Source organism: Arachis stenosperma, chromosome 10, assembly GCF_014773155.1.
Source record: "Arachis stenosperma cultivar V10309 chromosome 10, arast.V10309.gnm1.PFL2, whole genome shotgun sequence".
Classification (NCBI taxonomy): Eukaryota; Viridiplantae; Streptophyta; class Magnoliopsida; order Fabales; family Fabaceae; genus Arachis; species Arachis stenosperma.
The window spans coordinates 96,430,478-96,449,107 of record NC_080386.1 but is presented as its reverse complement, the minus strand read 5'-3'; the positions used below and the strand labels follow the sequence as shown (position 1 = coordinate 96,449,107).

The 18,630-nt window shown below is 38.1% G+C and overlaps 1 non-coding gene across 1 annotated transcript; it reads right to left on the bottom strand.

The window, feature by feature from the left end:
• Positions 1 to 54: 54 nt before the first annotated feature.
• LOC130959238 (small nucleolar RNA R71) lies at positions 55 to 158 on the bottom strand. Its single transcript, XR_009078331.1, has one exon. It is a non-coding gene; the product is annotated as a small nucleolar RNA R71 (small nucleolar RNA).
• Between the last annotated feature and the right edge of the window lie 18,472 nt (positions 159 to 18,630).

The window sequence follows — 18,630 nt, the reverse complement described above, 5'->3', positions numbered from 1 at the left end:
GATAAGCTGGTCACGGCCTTCTTGGCTAAGTTCTTTCCTCCTCAAAAGCTGAGCAAGCTTAGAGTGGATGTTCAGACCTTTAAACAAAAAGATGGTAAATCCCTCTATGAAGCTTGGGAAAGATACAAGCAGATGACCAAAAAGTGTCCTTCTGACATGTTTTCAGAGTGGACCATGGTAGATATATTCTATTATGGTCTATCTGAATTCTCAAAGATGTCACTGGACTATTCTGCAGGTGGATCCATTCACCTAAAGAAAACGCCTGCAGAGGCTCAAGAACTTATTGACATGGTTGCAAATAACCAGTTCATGTACACTTCTGAGAGGAATTCCGTGAATAATGGGATGCCTCAGAGGAAGGGAGTTCTTGAAATTGATGCTTTGAATGCCATATTGGCTCAGAACAAAATATTGACTCAGCAAGTCAACATGATTTCTCAAAGTCTGAATGGATGGCAAAATGCATCCAATAGTACTAAAGAGGCATCTTCTGAAGAAGAAGCTTATGATCCTGAAAACTCTGCAATGGCAGAGGTAAATTACATGGGTGAACCTTATGGAAACACTGATGATGCGGAAATTGGTGAATTAAAAATTATTAAAATGTGTACGTTGCAAGTATAGTTCTTAAGTCACCAGAAATCCACTTATCAATTTAGAAAGATGTCACAGAAATTTAAATTTTAAAAATACTGGGAGTATGAATCCCAGGTCGTCTCCCAACGAGTTGCAGAAAAGTATGCTATCTTATTAATCAGATGTTTTCAAAAAAAGTTTGAGTTGAGTAAACAGGAAATAAAATTGGAGAATTTGAATAATGTAAATAAAAGCCTTGATTGGGAGTTGATTAATTGGAAGTTCCGCTATTGTTGGATTACTCTCCAGATTAATTGATAATCAAAGGTTATCCTGTTTAGTTATCTCTTACTAGATAAGGGAAAATCAAACAAGTTGGGATGTTATGCCCGTTCACAAATTACAACCCACTTAATTAAAAGGGATTGATGTTAGTAACTAGAGGGCAAACCAACAATAACCCAATTACAATTTTTCTTTCAGGCCTTCCAACTCAATTGGTTCCTTTCAATCAACTCCCCATGAAGTTGGAGAACTACTCACTCATTGTGCATATAAAATTCATAACATATGAAAAGGAATTAAAGAGAGACATTATAAATAAAATCAAAATAAACAAATAAAAATAGAAGTAATCCTTGTATTAAATAAATCCTAATAATATTCCAATGGTAAAATTAACAAAGCAAAAGACATGGAAGAGTAAAGCCAAGTAAAGAAAACAAACTAGAATGACGAAGTCTTGATGAGGTAATAACTCTTCTCAATATCCCAATGCAAAAAGTGAGAGAAAAATAAAATCCTAAAATTATCAATGTGTAGAGAGAAAAACCTAGAGGAGGAGTAAAAACTAGATCTCAAACTAAAACTGTGTAGAATGAATGTTGTCTCTGGTTTCTGCATGTTCTCTGGCTCTAGTCTGTTGTTCTGGGCCGAAAACTGAGTCAAAATAGGGCCCAAAATCGCCCCCAGCGGAATCTGCAGATTCTGCAGGTCGCGCACGTCACGCGATCGCGTCATCCATGCGGACGCGTCAGTCGCATTTTTCCCTTCCACGCGTTCGCGTCGTCCACGCCTCTGCGTCACTTGTGCTTTTCCATTCCGCGCGGTCGCGTGAGCCATGCGACCGCGTCACTGCGATTTTTTTCTCTTTCGCGCGAACGCGTGAGCCATGCGGCCGCGTCACTTCTCGCTGATTACCTCCTCAATTTCTTGTGTTCCTTCCATTTTTGCTAGCTTCCTTCCTAATCTCCAACTCATCCATGCCCTATAAAGCCTGAAACACTTAACACACAGATCACGGCATCGAATGGGATAAAGGAGAACTAAAATGCATAATTAAAAAGTCTCTAGGAAGCAGTTTTTAACCATGTAATAATTTCAGGAAGGAAATATAAATGCATGCTAAATTAATGAATAAGTGGGTAAGGATCACGATAAAACCACATAATTAAACATAATATATACCATAAAATAGCGGTTTATCAAACACCTATAATTCTTTATGGAGAAATCATCCAAATTTCTCATGGAAGGATCAACAAAAGCCTCAACAAGGCTTTAATAATGGTGGAAGAAACAGGTTTAGCAATGGCAAGCATTTTCCATCATCTTCTCAGCAACAGATAGAGAATTCTGAGCAGAGCACCTCTAACTTAGCAAATATAGTCTCTGATCTGTCTAAGGCCACTTTAAGCTTCATGAGTGAAACAAGGTCCACCATTGGAAATTTGGAGGCACAAGTGGGCAAGCTGAGTAAGAAAGTTACTGAAACTCCTCCTAGTACTCTCCCAAGCATACTGAAGAGAATCCAAAAAGAGAGTGCAAGGCCATTGATATAGCCAATATGACCGAATGCAAGGAGGAAGGGAAGGACGTGAATCCCAATGAGGAAGACCTCATGGGATGTCTCCCAACCAAGAAGGAGTTCCTTATTGAGGAATTAAAGGAATCTGAAGGTCATATAGAGACCATAGAGATCCCATTAAACCTCCTTCGGCAATTCATGAGCTCTGAAAACTATTCTTCCTCTGAAGAGGATGAAGATGTAACTGGAGAGCAAGTTGCTCAATATCTAGGAGCTATCATGAAGCTGAATGCCAAGTTGTTTGGTAATGAGACTTGGGAAGGTGAACCTCCCTTGCTCATTGGTGAACTAGATACATGGGTTCAGCAAACTTTACCTCAAAAGAAATAAGATCCTGGTAAATTCTTAATACCCTGTACCATAGGCACCATGACCTTTGAAAAGGCTCTGTGTGACTGATGAGCGGATAATTTATACGCTTTTTGGCATTATTTTTAGGTAGTTTTTAGTATGATCTAGTTACTTTTAGGGATGTTTTAATTAGTTTTTATGATAAATTCACATTTCTGGACTTTACTATGAGTTTGTGTGTTTTTCTGTGATTTCAAGTATTTTCTGGCTGAAATTGAGGGACCTGAGCAAAACTCTGATAAAAGGCTGACAAAGGACTGCTGATGCTGTTGGATTCTGACCTCCCTGCACTCGAAATGGATTTTTTGGAGCTACAGAACTCCAAATGGCGCTCTCTTAACGGCATTGGAAAGTAGATATCCAGAGCTTTCCAGAAATATATAATAGTCCATACTTTGTTCGAGATTAGACGACATAAACTGGCGCTCAACGCCAGTTCCATGCTGCATTCTGGAGTCAAACGCCAAAAACACGTCACAAACCAGAGTTGAACGCCCAAAACATGTTACAACTTGGTGTTCAACTCCAAGAGAAGCCTCAGCTCGTGGATAGATCAGCTCAGCCGAAGCATACACCAAGTGGGCCCCGAAAGTGAATTTATGCATCAATTACTTACTTCTGTAAACCCTAGTAGCCAGTTTACTATAAATAGAACTTTTTACTAGTTTATTAGACGTCTTTTTGATTATCTAAGTCTTTGACTATCTAGTTCTTTTGACCATTCGGTCTTTCATGGGGGCTGGCCATTCGGCCATGCCTGGACCTTCATCACTTATGTATTTTCAACGGTGGAGTTTCTACACACCATAGATTAAGGGTGTGGAGCTTTGCTGTACCTCAAGTTTCAATGCAATTACTACTATTTTCTATTCAATTCCGCTTGTTCTAATTCTAAGATATTCATTGCACTTCAACATGATGAATGTGATGATCCGTGATACTTATCATCATTCTCACCTTTGAACGCGTGACTGACAACCACTTCCGTTCTACCTTAGACCGGGCGCATATCTCTTGGATTCCTTAATTAGAATCTTCGTGGTATAAGCTAGAATTGATGGCGGCATTCATGGAAATCCAGAAAGTCTAACCTTGTGTGTGGTATTTCGAGTAGGATTCTGGGATTGAATGACTGTGATGAACTTCAAACTCGCGATTGCTGGGCATGATGACAAACGCAAAAGAATCAAGGGATTCTATTCCAACATGATCGAGAACCGACAGATGATTAGCCGTGCTGTGACAGAGCATTTGGACCATTTTCACTGAGAGGATGGGATGTAGCCATTGACAACAGTGATGCCCTACATACAGCTTGCAATAGAAAGGAGTGACAAAGATTGGATGTAAGCAGTAGGAAAGCAGAGATTCAGAAGGGACACAGCATCTCCATATACCTATCTGAAATTCCCACTAATGAATTTACATAAGTATTTCTATCCTTATTTATTATTTAATTAAGTATCTCTTTATATTTTCTGAAAACCACTATCAATTTGAATCCGCCTGACTGAGATTTACTAGGTGACCATAGCTTGCTTCATACCAACAATCTCTGTGGGATCGACCCTTACTCACGTAAGGTATTACTTGGACGACCCAGTACACTTGCTGGTTAGTTGTGCGGAGTTGTGATAAAGTGTGATTTATGTTTGAGAGCACCAAGTCTTTGGAGCCATTGTTGATGATCACAATTTCGTCCACCAAGTTTTTGGCGCCGTTGCTGGAGATTGTTTGAGTTTGGACAACTAACGGTTCATCTTGTTGCTTAGATTAGGTAATTTTCTTTTCAAAAAGTTTTTCTTTATTTTCGTTTTTCTAAAGAATATTTTCGAAAAATTTATTAAGAAAATACAAAAAAATCATAAAATCATAAAAATCAAAAATATTTTTTGTTTCTTGTTTGAGTCTTGAGTCAATTTTTAAGTTTGGTGTCAATTGCATGTTTTAAAAATTATTATGCATTTTTCGAAAAATTCATGCATTCATAGTGTTCTTCATGATCTTCAAGTTGTTCTTGGTAAATTTTCTTGTTTGATCTTGATATTTTCTTGTTTTGTGTCTTTTATTGTTTTTCATATGCATTTTTGCATTCATAGTATCCATGCATTAAAGAATTTTAAGTTTGGTGTCTTGCATGTTTTCTTTGCATAAAAATTTTTTCAAAAATATGTTCTTGATGTTCATCATGATCTTCAAAGTGTTCTTGGTGTTCATCTTGACATTCATAGTGTTCTTGCATGTATCATGAGTTTTGATTCATAATTTTCATGTTGTGAGTCATTTTTGTTGTTTTTCTCTCTCATCATTAAAAATTCAAAAATAAAAAATATATTTTCCTTAATTTTCTCATAATTTTCGAAAATTTGAGTTGACTTGGTCAAAAATTTTTAAAATTAGTTGTTTCTCATAAGTCAAGTCAAATTTTTAATTTTAAAAATCCTATCTTTTTAATTTTTTTTTCAAAAATCAAATCTTTTTCATTTTTTTCTTATTAATTTCGAAAATTTTAAAATTATTTTCAAAATTATTTTCTTAATTTTATTTCAAATTTTCGAAATTACACTAACAATTAATGTGATTGATTCAAAAATTTGAAGTTTGTTACTTTCTTGTTAAGAAAGGTTCAATCTTTAAATTCTAGAATCATATCTTTTAGTTTCTTGTTAGTTAAGTAATTAATTTTAATTTTAAAAATTTAATCTTTTCCAAAATATCTTTTTCTTAAAAATCATATCTTTTTATATCTTTTTATCATATCTTTTATATCATATCTTTTTCAAAAATTTGATTTTAAAATATCTTATCTAACCTCTTATCTTCTTATCTTTTCAAATTTGATTTTAATATCTTTTTCAACTAACTAATTAACTTTTTGTTTGTTTCTTATCTTTTTCAAAACCACCTAACTACTTCTCCCTCTCTAATTTTCGAAAATATCTCATCCCTTTTTCAAAATTCTTTTTAAATTAATTGATTATTTTAAATTTTAATTTTAATTCTATCTCATCTTTAATTTTCGAAAATCACTAACTCCTTTTCAAAATTAAATTTCAAATTCTCTCTCTCATCCTCTTCTATTTATTTATTTATTTACTAACACTTCTCTTCACCTCTCTTCATCTCCAATCACTTCCTCTATCCTTACGCTTGTGTTTGGATTATTCCTTCTTCTTAATCCTTATCCCCTTTCTTCTTCTACTAATAATAAGGATCCTCTTTACTGTGACATAGAGGATTCCTCTTCCTTTTCTTTTTCTCTTCTCTTTCATATGAGCAGGAACAAGGAAAAAGGCATTCTTGTTGAAGCTGATCCTGAACTTGAAAGGACTCTGAAGAGAAAACTAAGAGAAGCTAAATTACAACAATCCAGAGGCAACCTTTCTGAAATTTTTGAACAAGAGAAGGAGATGGCAGCGGAACCCAACAACAATAATGCAAGGAGGATGCTTGGTGATTTCACTAAACCAACGTCTAAGTTTGATGGAAGAAGCATCTCAATCCCTACTATTGGGGCAAATAATTTTGAGCTGAAACCTCAATTAGTTGCTTTAATGCAACAGAACTGCAAGTTTCATGGACTTCCATCTGAAGATCCTTACCAGTTTTTAACTGAGTTCTTGCAGATTTGTGAGACTGTTAAGACGAATGGAGTAGATCCTGAAGTCTACAGGCTCATACTTTTCCCTTTTGCTGTAAGAAACAGAGCTAGAACATGGTTGGAATCACAACCTAAAGATAGCCTGAACTCCTAGGATAAGCTGGTCACGGCCTTCTTGGATAAATTCTTTCCTCCTCAAAAGCTGAGCAAGCTTAGAGTGGATGTTCAGACCTTCAAGCAAAAAGATGGTGAATCCCTCTATGAAGCTTAGGAAAGATACAAGCAGATAACCAAAAAGTATCCTTCTGACATTTTTTCAGAGTGGACCATATTAGATATATTCTATTATGGTCTATCTGAGTTTTCCAAGATGTCATTGGACCACTCTGCAGGTGGATCCATTCACCTAAAGGAAACGCCTGCAGAAGCTCAGGAACTCATTGACATGGTTGGAAATAACCAATTCATGTACACTTCTGAGAGGAATTCCGTGAATAATGGGACGCCTCAGAGGAAAAGAGTTCTTGAAATTGATGCTCTGAATGCTATATTGGCTCAGAACAAAGTGTTGACTCAGCAAGTCAACATGATTTCTCAAAGTCTGAATGGATGGCAAAATGCATCCAACAGTACTAAAGAGGCATCTTCTGAAGAAGAAGCTTATGATCCTGAAAACCATGCAATGGCAGAGGTAAATTACATGGGTGAACCTTATGGAAACACCTATAATTCATCATGGAGAAATCATCCGAATTTCTCATGGAAGGATCAACAAAAGCCTCAACAAGGCTTTAATAATGGTGGAAGAAATAGGCTCAGCAATATCAAGCCTTATTCATCATCTTCTCAGCAACAGACAGATAATTATGAACAGAATACTTCTAACTTAGCAAACTTAGTCTCTGATCTGTCTAAGGCCACTTTAAGTTTTATGAATGAAACAAGGTCCTCCATAAGAAATCTGGAGGCACAAGTGGGCCAGCTAAGTAAGAAAATCACTGAAACCCCTCCTAGTACTCTCCCAAGCAATACTGAAGAAAATCCAAAAAGAGAGTGCAAGGCCATTGATATAGTCAATATGGCCGAATGCAGAGAGGGAGGAAAGGACGAAAATCCTAGTGAGGAAGACCTCCTGGGATGCCCTCTGAGCAAGAAGGAGTCCCCTATTGAGGACCTAAAGGAATCTGAGGCTCATATAGAGACCATAGAGATTCCATTAAACCTCCTTCTACCATTCATGAGCTCTGAAGACTATTCTTCCTCTGAAGAGGATGAAGATGTAACTGGAGAGCAAGTTGCTCAATATTTAGGAGCTATCATGAAGCTGAATGCCAAGTTGTTTGGTAATGAGACTTGGGAAGGTGAACCTCCCTTGCTCATTAGTGAACTAGATACATGGGTTCAGCAAACATTACCTCAAAAGAGACAAGATCCTGGCAAATTCTTAATACCCTGTACCATAGGCACCATGACCTTTGAAAAAGCTCTGTGTGACCTAGGGTCAGGCATAAATCTTATGCCACTCTCTGTAATGGAGAAGCTGGGGATCATTGAGGTATAGCCTGCCTTATTCTCATTACAATTGGCAGACAAGTTAGTAAGACAAGCTTATGGATTAGTAGAGGACGTGTTGGTAAAGGTTAAGGGCCTTTACATTCCTGCTGATTTCATAATCTTAGACACTAGGAAGGAGGAGGATGAATGCATCATCCTTGGAAGACCTTTCCTAGCCACAGCAGAAGCTGTGATAGATGTTAACAGAGGAGAATTAGTCCTTCAATTGAATGGGGACTACCTTGTGTTTAAGACACACGGCTATCCTTCTAAAACAAGGGAGAGTAAGCATGCAAAGTTTCTCTCAGTACAGAGTCAAACAGAGCCCCCACAATCAAACTTTAAGTTTGGTGTTGGGAGGCCACAACCAAACTCTAAGTTTGGTGTTGAACCCCCATATCCAAACTCTAAGTTTGGTGTTGGGAGTCCACAACATTAACCTGATCACCTTTGTGGCTCCAAGAGAGCCCACTGTCAAGCTAGTGACATTAAAAGAGCGCTTGTTGGGAGGCAACCCAATTTTTATTTATCTAATTTTATTTTATTTTCATGGTTCTTTTATGTTTTATTAGGTTCATGATCATGTGGAGTCACAAAAAAATATTAAAATTAAAAACAGAATAAAAAAATAGTAGAAGAAAAATACACCCTGGAGGAAGGACTTACTGGCGTTTAAACGCCACTAAGGAGCATCTGGCTGGCGTTCAACGCCAGAACAGAGCATGGATCTGGCGTTGAACGCCAGAAACAAGCAACATCCTGGCGTTTAAACGCCAGGAATGCACCCTGAGGAGAGCTGGCGCTGAACGCCAGAAACAAGCATGGAACTGGCATTCAACGCCAGAAACATGCTGCACATGGGCGTTGAACGCCCAGAACATGCATCACTTCGGTGTTTAAACGCCAGAATTGCATGCAAAGGCATTTTACATGCCTAATTGGTGCAGGGATGTAAATCCTTGACACCTCAGGATCTGTGGACCCTACAGGATCATCTCAGGATCTGTGGACCCCACAGGATCCCCACCTACCTCAACTCACCTTCTCTCTTCTTCACCAATCAACTTAATCCCTCTTCCCCATCACCTCTTCACCACTCACATCCATCCATATCTTTTCCACCCAATCCCACCCATATGGCCGAAACATACACATCTCTCCCTCTCCTCTATCTCTTCTTTTCCTTCCATTCTTTATTCTTTGCTCGAGGGCGAGCAACATTCTAAGTTTGGTGTGGTAAAAGCATAGCTTTTTTGTTTTTCCATAACCATTGATGGCACCTAAGGCCAGAGAAATCTCAAAAAAAAAAGAGAAAAGGGAAGACAAAAAATTTTTTCCACCTCCGAGTCATGGGAGATGGAGAGATTCATCTCAAGGGTCCATAGCTCAGTAGAAGAGCATTTGACTGCACATCAAGAGAGCATGAGGAATTCCCTCATCAAGAAATCCCTGAGATACCTCAGGAGATACATTTTCCTCCACACAATTATTGGGAGCAACTAAGGATAAGAGCACTAAAATCACTAGGGATCATGCAACAAAGGCAAGGAAAAGACATAGAGGAGCTCAAAGCACCATTGGTCCTTCAAGAAGGTGCCACCATCACTAAGGTGGACTCATTCCTTGTTCTTATTTTTTCTGTTTTTTGTTTTTATGCTATATGTGTGTTTATGATTTGTGTCTTTATTACATGATCATTAGTATGTAGTAACTATGTCTTAAAGCTATGAATAAATTCCATAAATCCTTCACCTCTCTTAAATGAAAAATGTTTTTAATTCAAAAGAACAAGAAGTAGATAAATTTCGAAAATTATCCTTGAATTTAGTTTAATTATATTGATGTGGTGACAATACTTTTTGTTTTCTGAATGAATGCTTAAACAGTGCATATTTTTGATCTTGTTGTTTATGAATGTTAAAGTTGTTGTCTCTTGAAAGAATGATGAACAAAGAAAAATGTTATTGATGATCTGAAAAATCATGAAATTGATTCTTGAAGCAAGAAAAAGCAGTGAAAAACAAAAGTTTGCGAAAAAAAATATTGGCGAAAAAAAAAGCAAGCAGAAAAAGCCAATAGCCCTTAAAACCAAAAAGCAAGGGTAAAAATGATCCAAGGCTTTGAGCATCAAAGGATAGGAGGGCCCAAGGAAATAAAATCCAGGCCTAAGCGGCTAATTCAAGCTGTCCCTAACCATGTGCTTGTGGCATGCAGGTCCAAGTGAAAAGCTTGAGATTGAGTGGTTAAAGTCGTGATCCAAAGCAAAAAGAGTGTGCTTAAGAGCTTTGGACACCTCTAACTGGGGACGCTAGCAAAGCTGAGTCACAATCTGAAAAGGTTCACCCAGTCATGTGTCTGTGGCATTTATGTATCCGGTGGCAATACTGGAAAATAAAATGCTTAGGGACACGGCCAAGACTCATAAAAGTAGCTGTGTACAAGAATCAACAAAATTAACTAGGAGAATCAATAACACTATCTGAAATTCTAAGTTCCTATAGAAGCCAATCATTCTAAACTTCAAAGGAAAAAGTGAGATGCCAAAACTGTTCAGAAGCGAAAAGCTACAAGTCCCGCTCATCTAATTAGAATCAATATTCATTGATATTTTGGGATTTATAGTATATTCTCTTCTTTGTATCCTAATTGATCTTCAGTTGCTTGGGGACAAGCAACAATTTAAGTTTGGTGTTGTGATGAGCGGATAATTTATACGCTTTTTGGTATTGTTTTTAGGTAGTTTTTAGTATGATCTAGTTACTTTTAGGGATGTTTCATTAGTTCTTATGCTAAATTAACAATTTTGGACTTTACTATGAGTTTGTGTATTTTTCTGTGATTTCAGGTATTTTCTGGCTGAAATTGAGGGACCTGAGCAAAACTCTGATAAAAGGCTGACAAAGGACTGCTGATGCTGTTGGATTCTGACCTCCCTGCACTCAAAATGGATTTTCTGGAGCTACAAAACTGCAAATGGCGCGCTCTCAACGGCGTTGGAAAGTAGACATCAAGAGATTTCCAGCAATATATAATAGTCCATACTTTGTTCGAGATTAGATGACGTAAACTGGTGCTCAACGCCAGTTCCATGCTGCATTCTGGAGTCAAACGCCAGAAACAGGTCACGAACCAGAGTTGAATGCCCAAAACACGTTACAACTTGGCGTTTAACTCCAAGAGAAGCCTCAGCTCGTGGATAGATCAAGCTCAGCCCAAGCACACACCAAGTGGGCCCCGGAAGTGAATTTATGCATCAATTACTTACTTCTGTAAACCCTAGTAGCCAGTTTAGTATAAATAGAACTTTTTACTAGTTTATTAGACGTCTTTTTGATTATCTAAGTCTTTGACTATCTAGTTCTTTTGACCATTCGGTCTTTCATGGGGGCTGGCCATTTGGCCATGCCTGGACCTTCATCACTTATGTATTTTCAACGGTGGAGTTTCTACACACCATAGATTAAGGGTGTGGAGCTTTGCTGTACCTCAAGTTTCAATGCAATTACTACTATTTTCTATTCAATTCCGCTTGTTCTTATTCTAAGATATTCGTTGCACTTCAACATGATGAATGTGATGATCCGTGACACTCATCATCATTCTCACCTTTGAACGTGTGACTGACAACCACTTCCGTTCTACCTTAGACCGGGCGCATATCTCTTGGATTCCTTAATCAGAATCTTTGTGGTATAAGCTAGAATTGATGGCGGCATTTATGGGAATTCGGAAAGTCTAACCTTGTCTGTGGTATTTCGAGTAGGATTCTGGGATTGAATGACTGTGACGAGCTTCAAACTCGCGATTGCTGGGTGTGATGACAAACGCAAAAGAATCAAGGGATTCTATTCCAACATGATCGAAAACCGACAAATGATTAGCCGTGCTGTGACAGAGCATTTGGACCATTTTCACTGAGAGGATGGGATGTAGCCATTGACAACGATGATGCCCTACATACAGCTTGCCATAGAAAGGAGTGACAAAGATTGGATGAAAGCAGTAGGAAAGCAGATATTCAGAAGGAACACAGCATCTCCATATACCTATCTGAAATTCCCACTAATGAATTTACACAAGTATTTCTATCCTTATTTATTATTTAATTAAGTATCTCTTTATATTTTCCGAAAACCACTATTAATTTGAATCCGCCTGACTGTGATTTACAAGGTGACCATAGCTTGCTTCATACCAACAATCTCTGTGGGATCGACCCTTACTCACGTAAGGTATTACTTGGATGACCCAGTACACTTGTTGGTTAGTTGTGCGGAGTTGTGACAGAGTGTGATTTATGCTTGAGAGCACCAAGTCTTTGGAGCCATTGTTGATGATCACAATTTTGTCCACCAGTGACCTAGGGTCTGGCATAAATATTATGCCACTCTCTGTAATAGAGAAGTTGGGGATCATTGAGGTATAGCCTACCATATTTTCATTGCAAATGACAGACAAGTCAGTAAGACAAGCTTATGGATTGGTAGAGGACGTGTTGGTAAAGGTTGAAGGCCTTTACATCCCTGCTGATTTCATAATCTTAAACACTAGGAAGGAGGAGGATGAATGCATCATCCTTGGAAGACCCTTCCTAGCCACAACAGGAGCTGTGATAGATGTTAACAGAGGAGAATTAGTCCTTCAATTGAATGGGGACTATCTTGTGTTTAAGACCCAAGGGTGTTCTTCTGTAAACATGGAGAGGAAGCATGAAAAGCTTCTCTCAGTACAGAGTCAAACAAAGCCCCCACCATCAAACTCTAAGTTTGGTGTTGGGAGGCCACAGCCAAACACTAAGTTTGGTGTTGAATCCCTACAGCCAAACTCTAAGTTGGTGTTGGGAGTTTACAACATTGACCTGATCACCTGTGTGGCACCATGAGAGCCCACTGTCAAGCTAGTGACATTAAAGGAGCGCTTATTGGGAGGCAACCCAATTTTTATTTATCTTATTTTATTTTTCTTTTATTGTTCTTTTATGTTTTATTAGGTTCATGATCATGTGGAGTCACAAAAAAATACTAAAATTAAAAACAGAATAAAAAACAGCAGAAGAAATAGCACACCCTGGAAGAAGACCTTGCTGGTGTTTGAACGCCAGTAAGGAGCATCTGGCTGGCGTTCAACGCCAGAACAGAGCATGGATCTGGCGTTGAACACCAGAAATATGCAGCAATCGGGCGTTTAAACGCCAGGATTGCACACTGAGGAAAGCTGGTATTCAACGCCAGAAAACATGCTGCAGACTGGCGTTGAACGCCCAAAACAAGCATAGAGCTGGCGTTTAACGCCAGAAACAAGCATCAATTTGGCGTTAAACGCCAAGATTGCATGCAGAGGGATTTTTGCACGCCTCATTGGTGCAGGAATGTAAATCCTTGACACCTCAGGATCTGTGGACCCCACAAGATCCCTACCTACCTCAACCTATCTTCCCCCTCTCTCTCACACCTCAATCACTCTCCCCTATCACCTATTCACCACTCACATCCATCATCTCTTTCCCCCCCAATCCCACCCATATCTTCTTCTTCTTCCATCCTTTCTTTTTTTGCTCGAGGGCGAGCAACATTCTAAGTTTGGTATGGTAAAAGCAAGGTTCTGAAAACCGGTTCGAACCGGTCGGTCGAACCGTGAACCGCTGCCATATACGGTTCGGATAGAAGTCAAAACCGCCAACTTTAAAAACCGACAATGAACCGTCGAACCGCCCGGGAACCGGTCGTTCGAACCGAACCGTGACCCGGCCGATTTTTGAAATGTGTTAAAAACGGCTGCGTTTTTTGTTACTGAACGTGAACCCTAACACCCCTCTCCTCTCTAGTCTCCACTCTCCACTCTCCACTCTCCACTAACGGGAAGAAGCGGAACGCGAAGCAGCACTCACCTAGACTGCTGGACCTCAAGCTTCCGGCGCAACTTCCGTCCAGCCACCACCGTCGTCGCAAATTCCGTGCAGCCAACATCAGCTAGCTCTGTTTGCACAGCCACTTTCTGTCGCACTTCCAGCTCTGTTTGATCTTCGAAAATCGGAACTACCGCCAGCACCATTTTCCGTCACGTAGATACTTCCCGCCGGAGCCAACTCTATTCCACACTTCCACCCAGTCAGCCACTATCTTGCCTCTTGCCAGCCACTATCCCGGCCAGCTTTGCTTTTTCCAGGCTTCCAGCTTCTAACCCTAGGTATAAATTTTGTTCTCTGTTTTTAAATTTTTGAATCTACTGTTTAATTTTTAAACCTTCCAGGCTGCTGTTTTAGTGTTTTTTAATTTTTGAATCTGCTGTTTTTGAAATTTTGTTGATAGATTTATTGATTTTAGGATTTAGGGTGATTATTTGTTGCTATTTTTTAATTTTTATACTCTGTGTTTGCTTCCATATATTTTCTTTGATAGTATTTTCCCCATTATAAATTCTGGTTTTGAGTCAAAACTTTGCATTTGTTTTGTCTGTAGTTTGATTTGAGATCAAATTAGAACTGATCTGATAATCTGATCCTATTAAGTTCAAACTATTTGTGTGGATTTTTGGTGTAGAATTGTTGGTTATCTGTTTGAAGTGTGTATTTCTTGTGATTGGATCTGTTTTGAACTGGATTGTGATTTTATGCTGCATTAGGTGCTGATAGTTCATCTTGGATGTAGTTTTGGGATCATTTACTTGTTAATTATCCGACTTTCAGTTTGGTAAGAATCTTCTTGTACAAATTTGTATCTTTCTTTAGGTTCCTTATAGGTTTATTTGTAACAAATTTATATAAATTTCGGATCATTTTGAATGTGTTTGTTGGCGCAATTGTAAGAAGTATACTGAAATTTTGGTTTCAATTTCAGTATCTCAAAGTCTTCTGGTTCGGAGTTTTTGTACTATTGTACACAAAACCAAACTCATGATAAACTAGTTGTTTCTCTGCAGGCACCAGTTTGTATTAGTTCTATTGAAGAATTTTCTTGTTTTCTTGTTGAATAAGAAATAACTTTTTTTCTTTTTGTTTTTCTGCATTTGTATGTCAGAATCTTGCCGCAAGAGAAGTACAAATGGTTCCTTGATCTTCAGCGAAATGGAACTGCGAAGAACTCTGGTTTCACTCTGCGGTACGACCTTATGGTCCTCTTCATAACTGGTCTTACCAATGTTGTGAAGCTCTGTGAAGTGTGAACTGAAGTCGCTGCAGTGTGACATGATGAACTCTGAATAATTGTTGTTTACTGATTACTGAACTAGACTGATTCCATAGTTCCTGCTTACTGATTACTGATTACTGATTATTGAACTGATTCCATAGTTCCTACTTTGTGTACTGAACTGAATTTTGTTGTTTGTTGTTTTATGCATGCAATTATCCACATGAGAACATAACATTCAAGATAGATGAGAGTAGCAGCAACCCTAATTACTTGGCATTTGTGATTTGGTACCAACAGGGAATTAGAGACATAACTGTTGTCCAGCTTTGTGAGGTATACTATATATATACACATTCTCCTACTTCTAAATTATTCTGCTAAATCAAGCAATTATCATCAAGAGTAGTTGAAATTTGAGTCTTCAACATCTTACACTAATGCTACTATCCTATGTAATGAAATAGTGGTTATTGTTGTGACTCAAAGAAATTATTTTTCATCATATATATTGCATTGGAATCACTAAATAGACTATTAAACTAAAGGCGTTAAACTGTTGACTAAAAGTGTTAGCTAATATGAATTAAAATTGTTGACTTCTAGACTTTTTTCATTGTGGATGGTACTAGCAGCTAGTATTATTGATCATACATATAACTATTATGCAGACTGAGAATTTTGAGTGCAAGCTGCTAGATCGGAGCCATGGTGCAGTGTGGAGTAGCACCTGCGGCATTGATGGCATTGATAGTTGATTAATTGATTAGTGTTCATGAGAGCATGCATGTTCAATAACCATTATAGAGTTTCCATATCACTTGCTTATTTGTTGTCTGCATATGTTGTAAACTTGTAATATGAAATGAAATTTTGACAAGAGACAACTTCTTTGGATGTTTGGTGCCATTGATTTATATGGCTCTGTTTGGTGATGTCCGTTTTAGATGCATGAACAGGAACCTTGCATGGTATTTTTTCGCAGAATGTATTTATATTTTTTTTATTTTATTATAAAATGATTTTTTTCGTTTAACCACGGTTAAACCGGTTGAACCTATAAACCAGTAAACCAGTAGCTAGAGCGGTTCGATGACCGGTTCGGTTTTCAGAACCTTGGGTAAAAGCATAGCTTTTTTGTTTTTCCATAACCATTGATGGCACCTAAGGCCAGAGAAACCTCAAAAAAAAAAGAAGAGAAAAGGGAAGACAAAAGCTTCCACCTCTGAGTCATGGGAGATGGAGAGATTCATCTCAAGGATCCATAGCTCAGTAGTAGAGCATTTGACTGCAAATCAAGAGATCCCTGAGACACCTCAGGGGATACATTTTCCTCCACACAATTATTGGGAGCAACTAAGGATAGGAGCACCAAAATCACTAGGGATCAAGCAACAAAGGTAAGGAAGAGACATAGAAGAGCTCAAGGACATCATTGGTTCTTCAAGAAGAAAGCGCTACCATCACTAAGGTGGACTCCTTCCTTGTTCTTATTTATCTGTTTTTCGATTTTTAAGCTTTATGTTATCTATGTTTGTGTCTTTATTACATGATCATTAGTATGTAGTAACCATGTCTTAAAGCTATGAATAATTCCATGAATCCTTCAACTTTCTTAAATGAAACATGTTTTTAATACAAAAAGAACAAGAAGTACATGAGTTTCGAATTTATCCTTGAATTTAGTTTAATTATATTGATGTGGTGACAATACTTTTTGTTTTCTGAATGAATGCTTGAACAGTGCATATTTTTGATCTTGTTGTTTATGAATGTTAAAATTGTTGGCTCTTGAAAGAATGATGAACAAAGAAAAATGCTATTGATAATCTGAAAAATCATGAAATTGATTCTTGAAGCAAGAAAAAGCAGTGAAAAAGCAGAAGCTTGCGAAAACAAAAATAAATAGAAAGAAAAAGAAAAAGCAAGAAGAAAAAGCCAATAGCCCTTAAAACCAAAAGGCAAGGGTAAAAAGGATCCAAGGCTTTGAGCATCAATGGATAGGAGGGCCCAAGGAACTAAAATCCAGGCCTAAGCGGCTAAATCAAGCTGTCCCTAACCATGTGCTTGTGGCATGCAGGTCCAAGTAAAAACTTGAGACTGAGTGGTTAAAGTCGTGATCCAAAGCAAAAGAGTGTGCTTAAGAGCTCTGGACACCTCTAACTGGGGACCTTAGCAAAGCTGAGTCACAATCTGAAAAGGTTCACCCAGTCATGTGTCTGTGGTATTTATGTATCCGGTGGTAATACTGGAAAACAAAGTGCCTAGGGCCACGGCCAAGACTCATAAAAGTAGCTGTGTTCAAGAATCAACAAACTTAACTAGGAGAATCAATAACACTATCCAAAATTCTAAGTTCCTAGAGATGCCAATCATTCTAAACTTCAAAGGATAAAGTGAGATGCCGAAAGTGTTCAGAAGCAAAAAGCTACAAGTCCCACTCATCTAATTAGAATTAATATTCATGGATATTCTGAGCTTTATAGTACATTCTCTTCTTTTTATCCTAATTGATTTTCAGTTGCTTGGGGACAAGCAACAATTTAAGTTTGGTGTTGTGATGAGCGGATAATTTATACGCTTTTTGGCATTGTTTTTAAGTAGTTTTTAGTAGGATCTAGCTACTTTTAGGGATGTTTTCATTAGTTTTTATGCTAAATTCACATTTCTAGACTTTACTACGAGTTTGTGTGTTTTTCTGTCATTTTAGGTATTTTCTGGTTGAAATTAAGGGACCTGAGCAAAACTCTAATAAGAAGGCTGACAAAGGACTGCTGATGCTGTTGGATTCTGACCTCCCTGTACTAGAAATAGATTTTCTAGAGCTACAGAATTCCAAATGGCGCGCTTTTAACGGCTTTGGAAAGTAGACATCTAGAGCTTTCCAGCAATATATAATAGTCCATACTTTATTCGAGATTTGAAGAAGTAAACTGGCGCTCAACGCTAGTTCCATGCTGCATTCTGGAGTCAAACGCCAGAAACACGTCACGAACCAGAGTTGAATGCCAAAAACACGTTACAACTTGGCGTTCAACTCCAAAAGAAGCCTCTGCACGTGTAAAGCTTAAACTCAGCCCAAGCACACACCAAGTGGGCCCCGGAAGTGGATTTTTGCATCAATTACTTACTTCTGTAAACCCTAGTAGCTAGTCTAGTATAAATAGGACATTTTACTATTGTATTAGACATCTTTGGTCTCAGTTTTATTCCATTATTCATCTTAGGAGACTATTGATCATTCAGGGGGGCTGGCCATTCAGCCATCCTTGGACCTTCATCACTTATGTATTTTCAACGGTGGAGTTTCTACACACCATAGATTAAGGGTGTGGAGCTCTGCTGTACCTCGAGTTTCAATGCAATTACTACTATTTTCTATTCAATTCGACTTATTCTTATTCTAAGATATTCGTTGCACTTCAACATGATGAATGTGATGATCCGTGACACTCATCATCATTCTCACCTATGAATGCGTGACTAACAACCACTTTCGTTCTACCTTAGGCCAGGCGCATATCTCTTGGATTCTTAATCAGAATCTTCGT